The 19,165-nt window shown below is 35.8% G+C and overlaps 1 long non-coding RNA gene across 1 annotated transcript; it reads right to left on the bottom strand.

The window, feature by feature from the left end:
* Window positions 1–16,711: 16,711 nt before the first annotated feature.
* On the bottom strand, window positions 16,712–17,855 carry LOC128295506 (uncharacterized). Its single transcript, XR_008285980.1, has 2 exons — window positions 17,781–17,855; window positions 16,712–16,904 (listed from the first exon to the last, which is right to left on the bottom strand). It is a non-coding gene; the product is annotated as an uncharacterized LOC128295506 (long non-coding RNA).
* Between the last annotated feature and the right edge of the window lie 1,310 nt (window positions 17,856–19,165).

The raw sequence follows: 19,165 nt of genomic DNA on the forward strand, positions 1-19,165 counted from the left end.
GTGTGATGAACTTTGCTGACAGTCCCTGAGCTTGTAGCTTGACTCCAAAATCTATCAAAACAGAGTAACATAACACACAGAGTAAGCTATCACAGCTTAGTAAGTCATAAGCAAATAAACAACCAAGTGACATATTCAATTTATTATAATCAACCAATTATACCAATATTACCATACTCGACCTTAAAACTTCAAATAAAATACTTTCTTCCACCTAGGCCGAATACTAACATGGTCATTCAAACCTATTAATAATCAACTTCCAAAACAACTAATTATAAAATAAAATCATGCACACATATACTTAAAAACATAAGCTCGAAAATCATATCATAATGTTATACTTGTATATATATATCCTATAAAGCCGATTACACATAGTCACATACACTTGCACAGTATTATGTATTGTTCATTGATACTCAACTTATTTGGCCACAAAGCCGAATACACATTCCATCTCACTTATGTTCAATATTACCAAATACACATAAAAAGAACGAATATCAAATACATACTTACATTATTACTGTTAGCCAACAAGTTAAATTCATACCTAGCCCTTTTAGCTCGTATTTCACTTCCAAACACAATTTACCTTTGCCCGATGAACCATTCAGAATTTGATAGGATACTCGAATAATCTCACAAGTCGTACAACGCCAACGTCCCGGACGTGGTCTTACATGTAGTCACATATCGATGCCACTGTCCCAGACAGGGTCTTACTCGTAAACACATATCAGAATCACATATCAATGCCATGGTCTTATTAATACACATATATTTGAATCCTATGTCATGAAATATGTATCCTAACTATTCCTAAGGTTCATACGGGGTTTTCGGATGTCTTAACTCGGTCAAAACGAAATCGGAAGTGTAGTAACCAAGTTTATCCATGTTTGACCATAGCATATATAAATATAACATTTCATAACAACATATAAGTTTAGCATTTAATTACCATTAAACACGTCTATTTACTTATAAACTTACCTCGGACAACAAAAAACCGGTATAGATCGACTAATCGACAACTTTCATTTTCCCCCGATCCAAATCGATTCCTTTGGTTCTTGATCTAAACATATTCAAATTAAGCTCATTCAAACATATTTCCATTCAATTTAGTCCAAAAACACATAAATGGGAAAATTACCATTTTACTCCTTTCATTTACAATTTTTACAATTTAGTCCCTATTGCACAAAACACAAAATACACAAAATTTCAAAGTACCCATGTTAGGCCGAATCATACCCATATCTATACAAGCCGATATATTTCATTAATTTCACATTTTATTCCCTCAAATTGTTATTTTTTCAATTTAGTCCTAATTATTCAAAATCATCAGAACCTCCAATACAAAATATGTTAATCTAAAACATATCTTTCATATTTCATCATCAAACAACAAAAATCACAAGTTATCAACAATGGCATAACTCAAAATATTCATCAAAATAAAAAACTAAAGCTTGGGTCTTGAAGATTACTAAGCAACGATCTCAAAAACATAAAAATTATCAAAAATCGAACAAAAACGAACCTTGATTAAGCTTTAGTAAGTGCCGAAATCTAGCTCTTGTTCTTTATTTTTCTTTTGTCTAGTTTCGGTGATGAAGAACAAAGGAAATAAAATGAATTTGATTACTTTTTTTTAACATATACAAGTTTATTAACCAAATTACTTAAATAACCTTAATGATATAATAATAATATCATATAATATATGTATTTAACCATCCACTACACTTAATATTCGGCTTATTGCAAATTTAAGGCTTCCATTTAAAAAGCCAAGTTCAATTCAGCCCCTTTTTGAAATAACCACCTAATTTTCATTTTACGCGATTAAGTCCTTTTATTTAATCGGACACCTAAACGACAAAATTAAATCACGAAAACTTCATAGATATAAATTCACACAAAATAAACACAGAATATAATTTTAAAATATTTCTCTGACTCAGATTCGTGGTCCCAAAACTACCATTCCAATTAGGGTCCAAATCGGGTTGTTACATATAATCACCTAATAAAATCAACAACTAATATGGAACATTTGACACCAAATCACAACAAAGTTATATGTACAATTACATGCAATTCAACCATTCCATTTCTCAATTCAAATCATGTTCATTCTTGCATGTAGGTACAAAACATACATATTCTAACCTATTATATATGTAACAGCCTAATTTAGACCCTAATTGGAACGGTGGTTTCGGGACCACGAATCCAAGTCAAAAAATATTTAAAAATTATTTTATATGTTTATTTTATGTGAATTTATATCTGTGAAATTTTCGTGCTTTAATTTTATTGTTTGAGTGCCCGATTAAATAAAAGGATTTAATCGCAAAAAATGAAAACTTGATAGTTTAATGTGTGAGGACTAAATTGTTAATGTCTTTATAATGTAAAGCCTTTATGTTGTAATTAGGCCATTATTAGTATTAGTGGACGGCAAAGGACATGTTATATATGATAGTATAAAATTTTAACTAAGGTCAATTTAGTAAATTAATAATATAAGTTATATAATATAAAACATATCATAAAAAAAAAACATTAGTACTCATACTTTTTTTTCATTGATGAAATAACAAAATAAGAAGAAAAGAAAAAGAAGCTAGGGTTTGGCCATAGTCAAGCTTGATTAAGGTATGTGTTTAGCTCAGTTTTTGATAATTTTTACGTTTTTGAGGTCGTTGCTAAGATATCTTCAAGACCCATGCTTGAATTTTTTATTTTGATGAATATTTTGAGTTATGTCATTGTTGAAAGCTTGTAATTTTTGAAAGCTTGTAATTTTTGTTTTTTGATGATGAAATATGAAATATATGTTTTGGATTAACATGTTTTGTATTGGAGTTTTTGATGATTTTGAGTATATAGGACTAAATTGCAAAAATAATAATTTGAGGGACTAAAATGTGAAATAAATGAAATATATGGACTTGTATGAATACTAAGAACATTCGGCCTAACATGGGTATGTTGAGATTTTGCATATTGTATGTTTTGTGCAATAGGGACTAAATTGTAAAAAGTGTAAAGTGTCAGGGGTAAAATGGTAATTTTCCCATTTATGTGTTTTTGGACTAAATTGAATAAAAAATGTTTGATGAGTTTAATTTGAATATGTTAGATCAATAACCAAAGAAATCGGATTTGGATTGGGGGGAACTAAAGTTGTCGACTAGTCGTCCCGTTCCGTTTTACATCATCCTAGGTAAGTTTATAAGCAAATAAATATTGTTAATTCTAATTATTTATGAGTTTATAAGCTGAAATTAAATTATATGAGATTTTATATGTGAATTCCAAATGTGATTATGCTTAGGAACTATGTTTATGAATTCGTTTTGACTGAGTTACGACGTCCGAAAGCCCTATATGAACCTTAGGAAAAGCTAGGATACATATGTCATGGCATAGGATTTCAATATGTGATGTGCAAGTAAGACCATGGCATCGATATGTGACTCTGATATATGTGTGCAAGTAAGACCCTGTCTGGGACAATGGCATCGATATATGATTACATGTAAGATCACGTCTGGGACGTTGGCATTGTACAATATATGTGTGATTATCCGAGTGTCCTATCCAATTTCGAATGTTTCATCAGGCATTGATAGGTTGTGATCGAATGTGCAAAATGAGCTAAAATGATCAGGTATGGATTGGTTTATTACCTACTTGAAACAAGGTAAGTCATTAATGTGAACATGTGTATCTTGTGATGTATATTCGGGCATTACTATGTGTTTACATGCGATATCATATTTGATTCAAGAGTATATGTATATGTGATCCTATAATGATAGTTAGCTTTGAAACCGAAAGATATTTTGTTAACATTTATATATGTGTATTCGGCCATAAGTAAACTTATATGCAAAAGTACATGTTATATGTGAAATCTTAAGATTTTGGTTTAATATGATCTAACATAATTAGATTTACTTTAAATGAGTTGTATATGTCAATGAATAGTTTATTTGCTTGTGACTTACTAAGCTATAAAAGCTTACTCTGTGTGTATGTTGTTCTATTTTATAGATTTTGGATCAAGTTACGAGCTCTGGGATCATTAGCAAAGTTCATCACATTATCTACTGTTTCAGTACTTAATAAGTTGAACTTGAATTATGGCATATGAAGGCTAGCCTTGGAGTAAGTTTATTTTGAAAGTATATGTATATAAGCCATGCGAAAATGGCTTAATTTCTTTACTTGAAATCAGTTATGTTTGATTATGGTTTGAGTTTGTTTTGGTTATAATGTTATGTGCTATGGATGAATGGTATTTGTGATTTGTGTTTGTGTATTGAAGTTGATTAATGATTTTGGATGTGATATGAATGAACTGGTCATAATATATACATAGGTATGTTTGATTGATTTGGATGTGGTTCTTACTAAGATAAAGTATATATGTGAATTCGGTTATTATGCTAGTTAAGATGTTATAAATGATTTGGTAATGAAGGATATTTTATAATAACCGAATATGGCTGGAGTTAATTTGTTATCTTTTCCATATGATTTGTAAGGTATGTGCCTTGGATATATATATATATATATATATATATATATCTAGTTGATTAATGATTTATCTTTGAAAGGTAAATTTTATATCATGAATCGGTACTAAAGAGTATTCGCTATATTATAATGTGTTTGAGATCTATTTTGGTATAGGTGTATTATATGATATATTTTATAGTTGATAATGGTTTACTAAATCCGGCTTAGTATTGAAGTGAAATGATTATGATATGTATATATATATATATTTGAATGGGTATTAGTTGTTTTAATTCAGTTGTAATAGCAATGTATGAGTATATATATGCATAAATCATAGCTATTAATGTAATGCATTGGCCAAGTAGAGACAAGTTGGATATGTTATTTAGATTTATTAATAAACTACATTTATGGTTTGGCAATTTGATTAAAATAGGTCATTATATGTTTACTTGTATGCTCATGTTATAATTGTGAAATGGAATATTTGTGGTTAAGCAATATATATTATAAGGTTTGGTAATATTTGATAAATGAAGTGGATATTGTGATATATGTTATTTATATGAAATATAATGATGTATGAATTTATTAATTAATCTTGGTGCATGCAAATTGTAAGTTGATAGATTAATTCATATATTAACCATATGTATGCTTTAAAGGTTAGGTTTGCATATATGATTTGAATATGAAATGAATTGTATTGGGTTATAAGTTAAGCATTTGATTTCTACGATTATTTATTTGTATTGAGTTAACTGGAGTTTGATTAATTAGATAAATAATATATCGAAACATGTTAGTTTGGTTTTAAAAAAAAAGTTATATGATTAATCTTGTAATGAAAGTCTGTTCTGAATGGTATTATGATCAGTAATGCCTCGTAACCCCATTCCGGCGACTGATACGGGTTAGGGGTGTTAAAATATAAATTGTGCATATATACCATTCATAACTACCACACCACCCATTTAACAACTTGATCATGCATACATTACTTGCTTGATTTCCAAACCATACTTATAAACCAAAAGCTTTGAATTTTCAAATAAAAGCAATTTGGCATAAGTGATAAAACCAAGTATGTCTTAAAACATACTTAACATTACAAATAATAAGACACCCTTAGACACATGCCACATATAACCAGGTTCAAACGATCAAAATTCTACCAAATCAGGAGTTGGGTAGTGTGAGCTCCGAGATAATCTAATCGTCTTGCTTTATTCCATAATCAACAATCTACAAGTGAGGGAAGCCGACAGTAAACATATCAAAGGCTTAGTAAGTTCATACTAAATTTAACTTAACTTACCTAACTTTATATCAATTTAATCATGAGAATTACAAAGATGCATATCATGAAACTTCTTTTCCATCCTTAAACATTCTTGTACAAGTTCACGAAACAACCACAAGTTAGTACATTGGCATAATAAGATCAAAGTATTCAAAACACAATCATGTGTCACCATACTAACATTTTCATGTTATTATCACATTTACATTTTATAAACATATCAACCAAGTTCATAATCACTCCTCCTTACCGTTTGCACCTTTAGTGCTGTAACACCCCAAACCCGGCCCAGACGTTGTGACCGGATCCGACATGCCACATCGAAGCGTTCAAAATATTTTATATTGTTGATCCTGAAAAACTTACTTAGTGTTTTAAAAGATAATTTCATTATAGGTTAAAGTGAATGGAAGCTGTGCACCAGGCAGGAAACCGGAAAAGAGGTGGTGAGTCCATCGGACTGCTTAAGTACCAAGCTCCCTTCGGATCCAATCCTAGACATGCATACCGCCATTGCCACACCTTAACGTCATGGATATTTCTAGGAAACCGATTTGATTAAGTCATTTTTAGGAAAAGTGATTAATTTTGGAAAATACTTTCATTGCAGAAGCTTTGTTTGTTGTCCTGTTATTTTGAATTCAATTGTTGTTTTTGAAAACGCGCCCTAAAGCTATCCAATTTCAACAGTTAAAATAAGTAATACCTATCTTAGTAATACATATTAAAACCATCAAAAATAATTAAGCGGCCTTATTACATTTAAAACCCAAAACTTCAAACGTAAATAAAAGGATGTCCAGTTCACCAAAAGAAAATCAAACTTTGAGCGGGTGGCCACTCAATTCCTTCACGACTCCAAGCCCACTATGGTTGGGGATTACTGCGTGGATGAAAATAAAAGGGTGAGTTTGGGAAACTCAGTGTGTAAGGAAAACCCATTCAAAGCCCAAGTCAGCTCAAGCCTATTGGGCCTAAGCCCATTCAGTAATAAAGTGATCTTGGACGAGCCCTTTTCAGATTACAATAAAGCGGGCCTTAGCCCTTATTCAGATAATAAGATGGCCCATAGGCCCATTTTAAAATACATGCAACATCAATAACATATGCAAGCCCATTTGGGAGACTACTCAACCCACCAACCACTACACTCCACCGTACCAGCCCTACACTCCATGTGGGAATAGCTCAACCCACCCAACACTCCACATTCTTGACCTTCTTTGCTCGATTAACGATAAATTGAGGCAAAGCCTCCGAGACGTGGACAAGCCACTTTCAGTACTTCCTCCGTCAATATCCCAATCCCATGCATCAGATAATAACAACATGGCATGCATAAATAACAACGATCAAACATGCATTTAGGTCAATTTAACCCTAGGGGTATTTGGTAATTTATCTACTAGGGGTAAAATTGTAAATTTTTCACTTTTTAAAGGTATTTCAGTAATTTATCTATTTTAGGGTTTTTCATGCATATTCCTACTTTTCACGTACTAACAGACTCACGTACCGAGGGTTCTTACCGAATTGGGCCCGTTGGCCCATCATTCCAATTTTGGCCCATTAAGCCCAAAAATATCGAGGGCACAAAAATCATGCACTTTGCAGTCCAAATTTTGCAGCTTACCAAAAACATTAATCGATTTACCTCACGAGCACTCGCACACTCGCAAATCTACAAAATACCGGTTTTCGGCATTTCGGCTTTTCGACTTTTGCCGATCCAGACTAAGAAAGAGGGTGTTAGTTACACACCTGTTTGTGACGATATGCTGACGAGATCCACACACGAACCGCCTACAATTGGATTACTAACACATTAATCTAACTATTCAAATACAAACTACGTATTAATCCCTTACAGTATTCGGCCAACCACACCTACAGATCATAGTAAGCTTATAAGAAATCAATAAGCAACTCATTAACAAATTTTTGTCAATATTTATCACATAATCATAATCTCACTGCAAGCTATCTTCCTGAACAACAGTCACTAAATCATTTATAACTAGAGCTACGAAACTCCAAATCAAGTGCCGTTAATTTTACCTGAAAATAGACTCATATATCTTCTATCCATAAAATTTTCAGAATTTTTGGTTTAGCCAATCAATACCAGATTTTTCTTAAAGTTTCCCATGTTTCACTGTTTGACTAATCTGACCACTCTTCATTACGAATCAAATTTCTCATTTTACAGAATTCAAAATATGTTCTCGTTTATTTCATTTGAAACTAGACTCAACAAGCTTTAATTACATAATTTATTCAGCTTCTAATTCATCTCTCAAAATTTATGGTGATTTTCCAAAGTCACGTTACTGCTGCTGTCCCAAGCAGATTTATTACCAAATTCACTCTTTCACACCTAACTTGCATGCTTGTTATTTAAACATGTACATCAATCAATCATCACATATCTATGATTTTACTTAAGTATAATCTCCATTTCATCATTTTAAAGCACAACATGTTAGCCAATTTTTCCCCTTAGCATCTAAGGCACATGCATGCTCATTTGTTTGGCTCAACTTCACCTATCTTCCATTTTTCATCAAAAGAACATGAAACAACAACCATTTCCTTCATTTTAATTCATGACTAAATGCTCACAACATAACTAAAAATCAAAATATGCTTCAAGAGTTAAGGTAGAATCAAGAAGAACTCATGAACCTCAAAATAGAAGTAAGGTACCAAGAACTTACCTTCAATTTTCCTCCTCCTAGTGACCGAATACTCAAGAGTTTTCTCCTCTCCTTTCTCTTCTCTAACTTTCAGCTATGATGAACAAAGATGGACAAAACTTTGTTCTTTTCACCCCTTTTTCTTTTAATAAAATTTCATATTTCATCCATTTAATTCTTTAATACAAAAGACATGAAATTCTTATCATGGAACATTTACCTAACCCATTATCATGAAACATTTACCTAACCCATTATCAATTTGTATCAATTTGTACCATAAATTATGGATATCAAGTGCACATTTTTTCTACAACAACATGATGGCTGGCCACTTCATGTAAAATGGGAGGTTTGTCATGCAAATCCTCCTATTTTGCACTCCTATTTATTTGGCCACTTCAATTTAGCCTATAGCTTTTGCAAACATTTTCACATAGGTCCTATTTCATAATTTCACTCACAAATGACAAAATTAAAGCATGAAATTTTGCCAACATTCACAGAATTCCCAAAAATTGGGGCGTTACAACTCTACCCTCCTTAAAGAAATTTCGTCCTCGAAATTTACCTGATGCAACTAGTTGAGGGTATTGTTGATGCATAGTCTCTTCGCTTCCCAAGTAGCTTCTTCCTTCCATGATTACGTAAAGTACTTTCACTAACGGATGATTTCCTTCGAGAACCTTAACATCTCGAGCCAATATTTGCACAGGCTCCTCCTCAAAGGTCAAATCAGTCTAAACTTCAATTTCTGCAACTGGCAGGACATGAGCAGGGTCAGCACGATAACGCCTTAACATGGAGACGTGAAAACATCGTGAATCTGTCTAACTCGAGGCAATTCCAACCGATAAGCCACTTGGGCCTACTCGCTTCAAAACCCAATAAGGCCCAATGAACCGCGGACTCAACTTGCCCTTCTTACTGAACCTTAATATCTTCTTCCAAGGAGAAACCTTTAAGAAGACCATATCACCTACTGAGTACTCAATCTCCTTACGCTTCAAATCTGCATATGACTTTTGCCTATCAGATGCTTCTTTTAACCGGTCCCTAATTATTATGACCTTATCCTCAGTATTAGCTACCAACTCTGGTCCAAGAATTTGTCCCTCTCCTAGTTCGGTCCAACAACTAGGTGTACGACACCTTCGTCCATATAGTGCTTCATACGGTGCCATTCGAATACTCGTCTAGTAACTATTATTGTACGCAAATTCTTCCAACGGCAAGTAATCTTCCCAACTACCTCAAAAGTCAATCACGCATCCCCTCAACATGTCCTCCAGAATCTGAATAACCCTCTCTGACTGACCATCAGTTTGGGGATGGAAAGCCGTACTAAAATTCAATCGCGTCCCCAACGCCTTATGCAACCTTTGCTAAAACCGAAATGTAAATCTGGGATCCTGATCAGAAATAATTGAAACTAGGACTCCATGAAGTCGCACAATCTCTGCCACATACAACTTGGCTAACTTTTGAAGTGAAAAGTCAGTATGAACAGGTTTGAAATGGGCTGATTTGGTCAACCTATCCACAATCACCCACACAGAGTCTTTCTTTGATGGTGTCAAAGGCAGCCCACTCACAAAGTCCATGGTTACCCTCTCCCACTTCCAAAGTGGTATCTTCACTGACTGTAACAGTCCAGAGGGTAATTGATGCTCAGCTTTCACTTGCTGGCATGTCAGACATTTCCCTACGAACTCCGTTACTTCTCGTTTAAGTCCAGGCCACCAGTACAATTCTCGTAAGTCGTGATACAACTTGTTCCCTCCAGGGTGCATGGCACAAAGTCCTCCATGAGCTTCTTTCAATATTGTCTGCCTCAAATCAGAGTCCTTCGGAACACAAATTCTTCCTCAAAAACACAGAACTCCTTCGCCATTTAACCCAAACTCAAAAGTTTCCCATTCCTTAACTTGTTGAAAACGAGCAACCAAAGACTCATCGTTCAATTTCTTTTGCTTAATCTGATCCACCCAGGTTGGCCTCACTTGCAACTCAGCCAACAGACTTCTATCATCATACAGACTTAGACGAGCAAACATTGCTCTCAGATCAGATATAGTTCTACGACTTAGAGCATCAGTTACCACATTAGCCTTGCCTGGTGATACTCGATCGAATAGTCATAATCCTTAAGCAACTCAATCCATCTCCTTTGCCTAAGGTTCAGCTCCTTCTGAGTCAACAAATACTTAAGACCCTTGTGGTCTGTGTATAGAATACACTTCTCCCCGTACAAGTAATGTCTCCAAATCTTAAGTGCAAATATCACTGCCGCCAACTCCAAATCATGAGTAAGATAGTTCCCTTCGTGAGGTTTAAGCTGTCGTGATGCATATGCAACCACCTTACCCTCCTGTATTAACACGCAGCCCAAGCCTACATGTAACACCCCAAAACCCGAGACCATCGCCGGTGTCGGACCCGAGGGTTAACAAACCAAGTTCACATGTTTTTGCCCACCAATTTGACATTTCCAGTCAGGCTGGAAAACTGCGTCACTGTCGCCTTAAAAATCATATCTCGAGTTTCAAAACTCGGAAACTGGTTTCGTAAATTTTCCCTGAATTTATACTCATATATCCATCCATGGATTTATTTCTAGGATTTTTGGTCGGGCCAATTGGTACAGTTTATTAGTTAAAGTTACCCTGTTACAGGGATCGACTGCTCCGACCTTCGCGCGGTATAACTTGAATATCTCTCTGTACAGGGCTTTAATTCTGGTGTCGTTTGTTTCTAATGAAACTAGACTCAAAATGGAATCTGTAAATATAAGATATATCTCCTAATTCTTTTGGATAATTTATAGTGAATTTTAAAGTTGCGACAGGGAACCCAGAAACCATTCTGGCCCTGTCTCACAATAGCTTTAATATCTCTTAACCTGTAACTCCTATGACCGTTTCATTTCTTCCATATGAAAATAGACTCATCAAGGTTCATTTACATAGCTTATTCACTATCTAATTCCATTTCTATGAATTTTGGTGATTTTTCACATTCACGCCACTGCAGCTGGCAGCATCTGTTTTAAGATAGGACTCACCTATTTGGTGGTCTCCATGATTCAACTAGCCTTACCATACATAGGTTCATATATGATCATTTTAACCGTGCCAATGGCTGATCATATGACCAACATTCTCATTTCAAGCCATAGCCACATCATGACACAAAATATATACATACAACCCACAATTAGTCTAAGTTCATACTTCCTTTTCGAGCCATTTTCGCACGGCCGTACATACTTACATTACAACATATTTAACAAACAAGGGGTAGTCCTATACATGCCATCTCAAGTTCAAACAAAATTTATACCAAAATGGAGGCTTGATAGTGTGGATGACTTCGACTTCAACGATCCCAAATCCGATTGCCTCGAGCGAAATCTAGAAAACTAAGAGCCAAAGCAACGGGTAAGCATTTTTTATGCTTAGTAAGTCTCAAGGAATATAATGAACTATAATTTACAGCAATACATTCACATAGCCAAATGCATCATTTCATTAATACACATTCTTACTTCATACTTCATCATTGTATAAGTTCGCAAAGCATCAATCAATTCAATAACTGAAATTCATTAGTCGATTGAGCGAATGTTGCTCAAACACGTCGACTTTCCAATGCACATATAACGTACCTTATCCTTTGGGCTGTCCGAGTGTACTAATTAAATTCATTTCAGCAACCAACACTCACCTCCAGCCCAAGATTCTTGAATATAACCGGATATAATCACGTGCACAAATGCCTTGGTCTTAGCCGGATAGAATAACTTCATACGAATGCCTTGGGCCTTAGCCCGGATATAACCACTAGCACAATTGCCTTGGTCTTAACCGGATATAATTTCAGCATAATTGTCTTGGGCTTAGCCCGGATATCATTCAATTTCTCATGCACACATACATCAATAATCATTGGACATACATATTTCATTTTCGTTACTAAGGCTCAAACACAATTAATATCATTAGCACATTCGCCTTCGGGACTTAGCCCGGGTGGAATTCAAATACTCATACACACATAATCAATAATCATACACATCCATATTTCATCTCACATAATTCAAGTAAGGTCACTTCTTGAGGACTTACCTCGGATGTTGTCGAACGGCTTTTTCGGCTATTCGATCACCTTTTCCTTCCCCTTGTCCAATTGTGGCCCTCTTGGCTCTTGAGCTAATTCAAACAAATTCAATTTATTAAAACCTCATTGTGCTTGCTTATGGCGAATATGACAAGGATTTTAGATGGTCATATGGCCACTCTTTAGCTTGAATACACAATGGTCATGCACATTTTATACTACATCAAGCAATTCAATACAATTTGTTTGAACATCAAGGAAATGCTAAGGCCTTCAATGGGCTACCCAAGGCCGAATATTCATGTACTTGTTGAGGTCAAAATTTGCACTTAATACCTCACAAAAACAGCATGCAATCTACTAATTAATGCTTGCACATTGTGGCCCAAAACTTATAATATAGCATCAAGCACTTATATGTGTGCTAGGCAATTGTGCTTGCAATTTCACAAGCATTCTTCCACATTTTCTTCTTTAAATCAATATATTCATCACTTAGTTCATAACCAAACAAAATGTGCAATCATATATATGCATATATGAGCATGGCGAATTTTCAAAGTGTCCATAGCCATCCAAAACACAAACTTTTAACTAACATGCAAGAAGCATGAATCATGCTCAAGAATGCATCATGGCCAAGTATGACAATCATGCTCCTTTTCAACTTTAATCATGATAAAACAAAGAAAACTCAAAATCTTACTCATGAGTAGAAAATCCATCATTGCATGCATCATCATCAAGCTTCACACTTAGCATGCAATGGCTTTATCACTATAACAACTTTGGCCAAATACCATTTCCATGGCATACCAAAGATTTGAGCCATGGCTAACATGCACATCAAGTTAGCAACCAAAACATGCATGAAACTCCCAACACAACCTCATACATACCTTAATCTTGATGCAAACTTAGCCAAATCTCCTTCTAGATCTCTTCCAAACCAAGCATGAAGCAAAAATCCTCCTTCTTCCTTAGTTTTGGCTCAAAGAAAGGATGAACAAAATTTTTTCTTTCCTTCTCTACAACTCACGGCAATGGGGTATGCCACTCTCTCACACATTTTTTTTTTTTTCATTCTTTTCTTACCCATGCTTATTTGTTTACTATTTCTCCCTAATGCCCAACAAAACATGTTTCATGACATGTTTGACCCATATTCTTTGTCATGGCCGGCCATTACTTGTAAAAGGGGAATTTGACATGCAAGTCCATTATTTTGCATGCATGCTTTAATTAGTCATCACCTATTTTCCTATCGTACTTTCAAAGTTCACTACTAAGTCCTTTCTTATAATTTAGCACCTAATTAATAAAAATCGAGACACGAAATATTTACGCATACCAATTCCACATACAATAAGTACGGAATATAACACTTAATTATTCTTGTGACTCGGTTTCGTGGTCCCGAAACCACTCTCCGACTAGGGTCACATTCGGGGTGTCACACTACATGTGATGCGTCACTGTACACAGTAAAATCCTTCCCAGACTCTGGCTGAATTAACACAGGTGCTTCAATTAGAACTTTCTTCAACTTCTCAAAAGCTTCCTGCCGCTTCAGTCCATACAAAGCGGTACTCATTTCCTTATGAGTTTTGTCGAGGTCTTTGCCATCATAGAAAAACCTTCCACAAACCTTCAGTAGTATCCCGCCAACCCTAGGAAACTTGAATTTCGACACCGTCCTAGGTGGCTTCCACTCCAAAATTGCTTCAATCTTTCGAGGTTCCACCTTAATCCCTTCGGCAGAGACCACATGTCCTAAGAAGGTTACCTCCCTCAACCAAAATTCACACTTGCTGAACTTCGCAAAGAGTTTCTTCTCCCTTAACACTCGCAGCACTATACGGAGATGCTCATCATGTTTCGCTTCAGTTTCAGAATATACCAGGATATCGTCAATAAAGACGACTACGAACTTATCTAAAAATGGTTGGAACACACGATTCATCAGATCCATAAACGCTGCAGGAGCGTTCGTCAGTCCAAATGGCATAACCAGAAACTCGTAATGACTATACCGAGTCCTGAATGCTGTCTTATGGATATCTGCCTCCTTGACCCTTAACTGATGATATCTAGATCGAAGGTCGATCTTGGAAAATACAGAAGCCCCTCTAAGCTGGTCAAACAGATCGTCAATCCTTGGCAGTGGATACTTATTCTTAATTGTCAGTTTGTTCAACTGACGATAATTAATGCACATCCGCATTGTACCATCCTTCTTCTTCACGAATAGCACCGGTGCTCCCCATGGAGACACGCTTGGCCTAATGAAGCCCCTATCCAACAACTTTTGAATTTGTGCCTTTAGCTCCACCAACTCCTTCGGTGCCATTTTATACGGTGCGATAGACATTGGTGCCGTTCCAGGCAATAAGTCGATTCTAAACTCCACTTCTCGGTTCGGAGGCAATCCTGGAAGTTCCTTCGGAAAAACATCTTGGAACTCCTTTACAGTCATAACTTTATCCACTGATAATCCCTCCTCTTCTGACTAACTTACAAATGCCAAATAGGCCTCACAACCTTTTAGAATCCACCTTTCGGCTCTTAAAGCCGACACCACATTGGACAAATAATCCCTTCGCTCACCTATCACCATAACCTCCTCATACTTTGTGGTCCTTAACCCCATTCGTTTAGCAGTACAATCCAGGGTTGCCTTATGCTTAACAAGCCAGTCCATTCCCAAAATGAGATAAAACTCTCCGAACGGTAACTCCATCAGATCTCCAGGGAAAATCCTACCTTGAGTTTCTAAGGGTACATCCCTATACAGTTTGTCTACCCTAACCGAGTGACCCAAAGGACTTAGTACAGATACCCCACTCACAATCTCCTCAGAGCAGTCCAAGTTGTCCATAATCCGTTCTGTGGCCTCTAACCAATACTCCGCCACATTCAGGGCTATACCAGACACGCCCCTAAAGATCTCTGCTCCGTTAGTCTGAAGTCATTCAGAAATAGATCCCCAAACTCTATTGCCCGTACTTGCCCCGACAACCCTTTCCAGAACACGAAGCATTGCCTGTGACAGGGCATCATCCTCGGCAACGCGGTCATGAGACTCTACCTCTGTTGCCGGTGGTACCGGTGCATCCACCGCCGGCATATGTCTCGAAGACGAAGATCTCGCTCGAGCACTTCCTCGGCTCCGTCCATGGCCTCTTCCACGAACGGCTCTTGTACTCATATCGTATTATCTTGATTACGAATTTTTATGCATTAATTCAATATTCCAGTGTTTATTACAGATGTTTTATGAATCAGACAGTAGTTCAGAGTTTGTTTTCGCAGAATTGAAGTCTAGCTACAGTTTCAGCCTCTTATCAGATTTTCCTATGGTTTCAGTATCATCCTATCTAGAGTATCCTAGCAGGATTTCAGTACAGATAGATAAGTCAGAAAAATATTCAGAAGAGTTCAGAGTAATACTTACAGGCTTGAGCCGAAGATTCGGAATGCCACCTTCTAAAGATCTAAATTTTGAAAATCGAGTTTTTCGCATTCTTTATAAAATTTTCGATTTCGAAAATCTTTATTTTTGTAAACCCATTCCACAGCCGAGTTGTTGCAACCTAGGATCTGATACCACTAAATGTAACACCCCAAACCCGGCCTAGACGTTGTGACCGGATCCGACATGCCACATCGAAGCGTTCAAAATATTTTATATTGTTGATCCTGAAAAACTTACTTAGTGTTTTAAAAGATAATTTCATTATAGGTTAAAGTGAATGGAAGCTGTGCACCAGGTAGGAAACCGGAAAAGAGGTGGTGAGTCCATCGGACTGCTTAAGTACCAAGCTCCCTTCGGATCCAATCCTAGACATGCATACCGTCATTGCCACACCTTAACGTCATAGATATTTCTAGGAAACCGATTTGATTAAGTCATTTTTAGGAAAAGTGATTAATTTTGGAAAATACTTTCATTGCGGAAGCTTTGTTTGTTGTCCTGTTATTTTGAATTCAATTGTTGTTTTTAAAAGCGCGCCCTAAAGCTATCCAATTTCAACAGTTAAAATAAGTAATACCTATCTTAGTAATACATATTAAAACCATCAAAAATAATTAAGCGGCCTTATTACATTTAAAAACCCAAAACTTCAAACGTAAATAAAAGGATGTCCAGTTCACCAGAAGAAAATCAAACTTTCAGAACGGGTGGCCACTCCGAATTCCTTCACAGCTCCAAGCCCACTATGGTTGGGGATTACCTGCGTGGATGAAAATAAAAGGGGTAAGTTTGGGGAAACTCAGTGTGTAAGGAAAACCCATTCAAAGCCCAAGTCAGCTCAAGCCTATTGGGCCTAAGCCCATTCAGTAATAATGGTCTTGGACGAGCCCTTTTCAGATTACAATAAAGCGGGCCTTAGCCCTTATTCAGATAATGTATGGCCCATAGGCCCATTTTAAAATACATGCAACATCAATAACATATGCAAGCCCATTTGGGAGACTACTCAACCCACCAACCACTACACTCCACCCGTACCACCCTACACTCCATGTGGGAATAGCTCAACCCACCCAAATTAACACTCCACGATTCTGCACCTTGCTACTCGATTATCGATAAATTGAGGCAAAGCCTCCAAGACGTGGACAAGCCACTTTCAATACTTCCTCCGTCAATATCCCAATCCCATGCATCGATAATAACAACATGGCATGCAATAAATAACAAATCAAACATGCATTTAGGTCAATTTAACCCTAGGGTATTTCGGTAATTTATCTACTAGGGGTAAAAGCGTAAATTTTCCACTTTTAAAGGTATTTCAGTAATTTATCTATTTTAGGGTTTTTCATGCATATTCCTACTTTTCACATACTAACGTAATCACGCATCGAGGGCTCTTACGAATTGGGCCGTTGGCCCATCATTCAATTTTGGCCCATTAAGCTCAAAAATATCGAGGGCACAGAAATCATGCACTTTGCAGTCCAAATTTTGCAGCTTACCAAAAACATTAATCGATTTACCTCACGAGCATTCGCACACTTGCAAATCTACAAAATACCGATTTTCGGCATTTCGGCTTTTCGACTTTTGCCGATCCAGACTAAGAAAGAGGGTGTTAGTTACACACCTGTTTGCGACGATATGCTGACAAGATCCACACACGAACCACCTACAATTGGATTACTAACACGTTAATCTAACTATTCAAATACAAACTACATATTAATCCCTTACAATATTCGGCCAACCACACCTACAGATCATAGTAAGCTTATAAGAAATCAATAAGCAACTCATTAACAAATTTTTGTCAATGTTTATCACATAATCATAATCTCACTGCAAGCTGTCTTCCTGAACAACAGTCACTAAATCATTTATAACTGGAGCGACGAAACTCCAAATCAAGTGCTGTTAATTTTACCTGAAAATAGACTCATATATCTTCTATCCATAAAATTTTTAGAATTTTTGGTTTAGCCAATCAATACCAGATTTTTCTTAAAGTTTCCCATGTTTCACTGTTTGACTAATCTGACCACTCTTCATTACGAATCAAATTTCTCATCGTACAGAATTCAAAATATGTTCTCGTTTATTTCATTTGAAACTAGACTCAACAAGCTTTAATTACATAATTTATTCAGCTTCTAATTCATCTCTCACAATTTATGGTGATTTTCCAAAGTCACATTACTGCTGCTGTCCCAAGCAGATTTATTACCAAATTCACTCTTTCACACCTAACTTGCATGCTTGTTATTTAAACATGTATATCACCAATCAATCATCACATATCTATGATTTTACTTAAGTATAATCTCCATTTCGTCATTTTAAAGCACAACATGTTAGCCAATTTTTCCCCTTAGCATCTAAGGCACATGCATGCTCATTTGTTTGGCTCAACTTCACCTATCTTCCATTTTTCATCAAAAGAACATGAAACAACAACCATTTCCTTCATTTTAATTCATGACTAAATGCTCACAACATAACTAAAAATCAAAATATGCTTTAAGAGTTAAGGTAGAATCAAGAAGAACTCATGAACCTCAAAATAGAAGTAAGGTACAAAGAACTTACCTTCAATTTTCCTCCTCCTAGTGACCGAATACTCAAGAGTTTTCTCCTCTCTTTCTCTTCTCTAACTTTCAGCTATGATGAACAAAGATGGGCAAAACTTTATTCTTTTTACCCCTTTTTCTTTTAATAAAATTTCATATTTCATCCATTTAATTCTTTAATACAAAAGACATGAAATTCCCATCATGGAACATTTACCTAACCCATTATCATGAAACATTTACCTAACCCAATATCATGGAACATTTACCTAACCCATTATCAATTTGTATCAATTTGTACCATAAATTATGGATATCAAGTGCACATTTTGTCTACAACAACATGATGGCTGGCCACTTCATGTAAAATGGGAGGTTTGTCATGCAAATCCTCCTATTTTGCACTCCTATTTATTTGGCCACTTCAATTTAGCCTATAGCATTT

The sequence above is a fragment of the Gossypium arboreum genome, chromosome 1 (genome assembly GCF_025698485.1).
Source record: "Gossypium arboreum isolate Shixiya-1 chromosome 1, ASM2569848v2, whole genome shotgun sequence".
Taxonomy (NCBI): Eukaryota; Viridiplantae; Streptophyta; class Magnoliopsida; order Malvales; family Malvaceae; genus Gossypium; species Gossypium arboreum.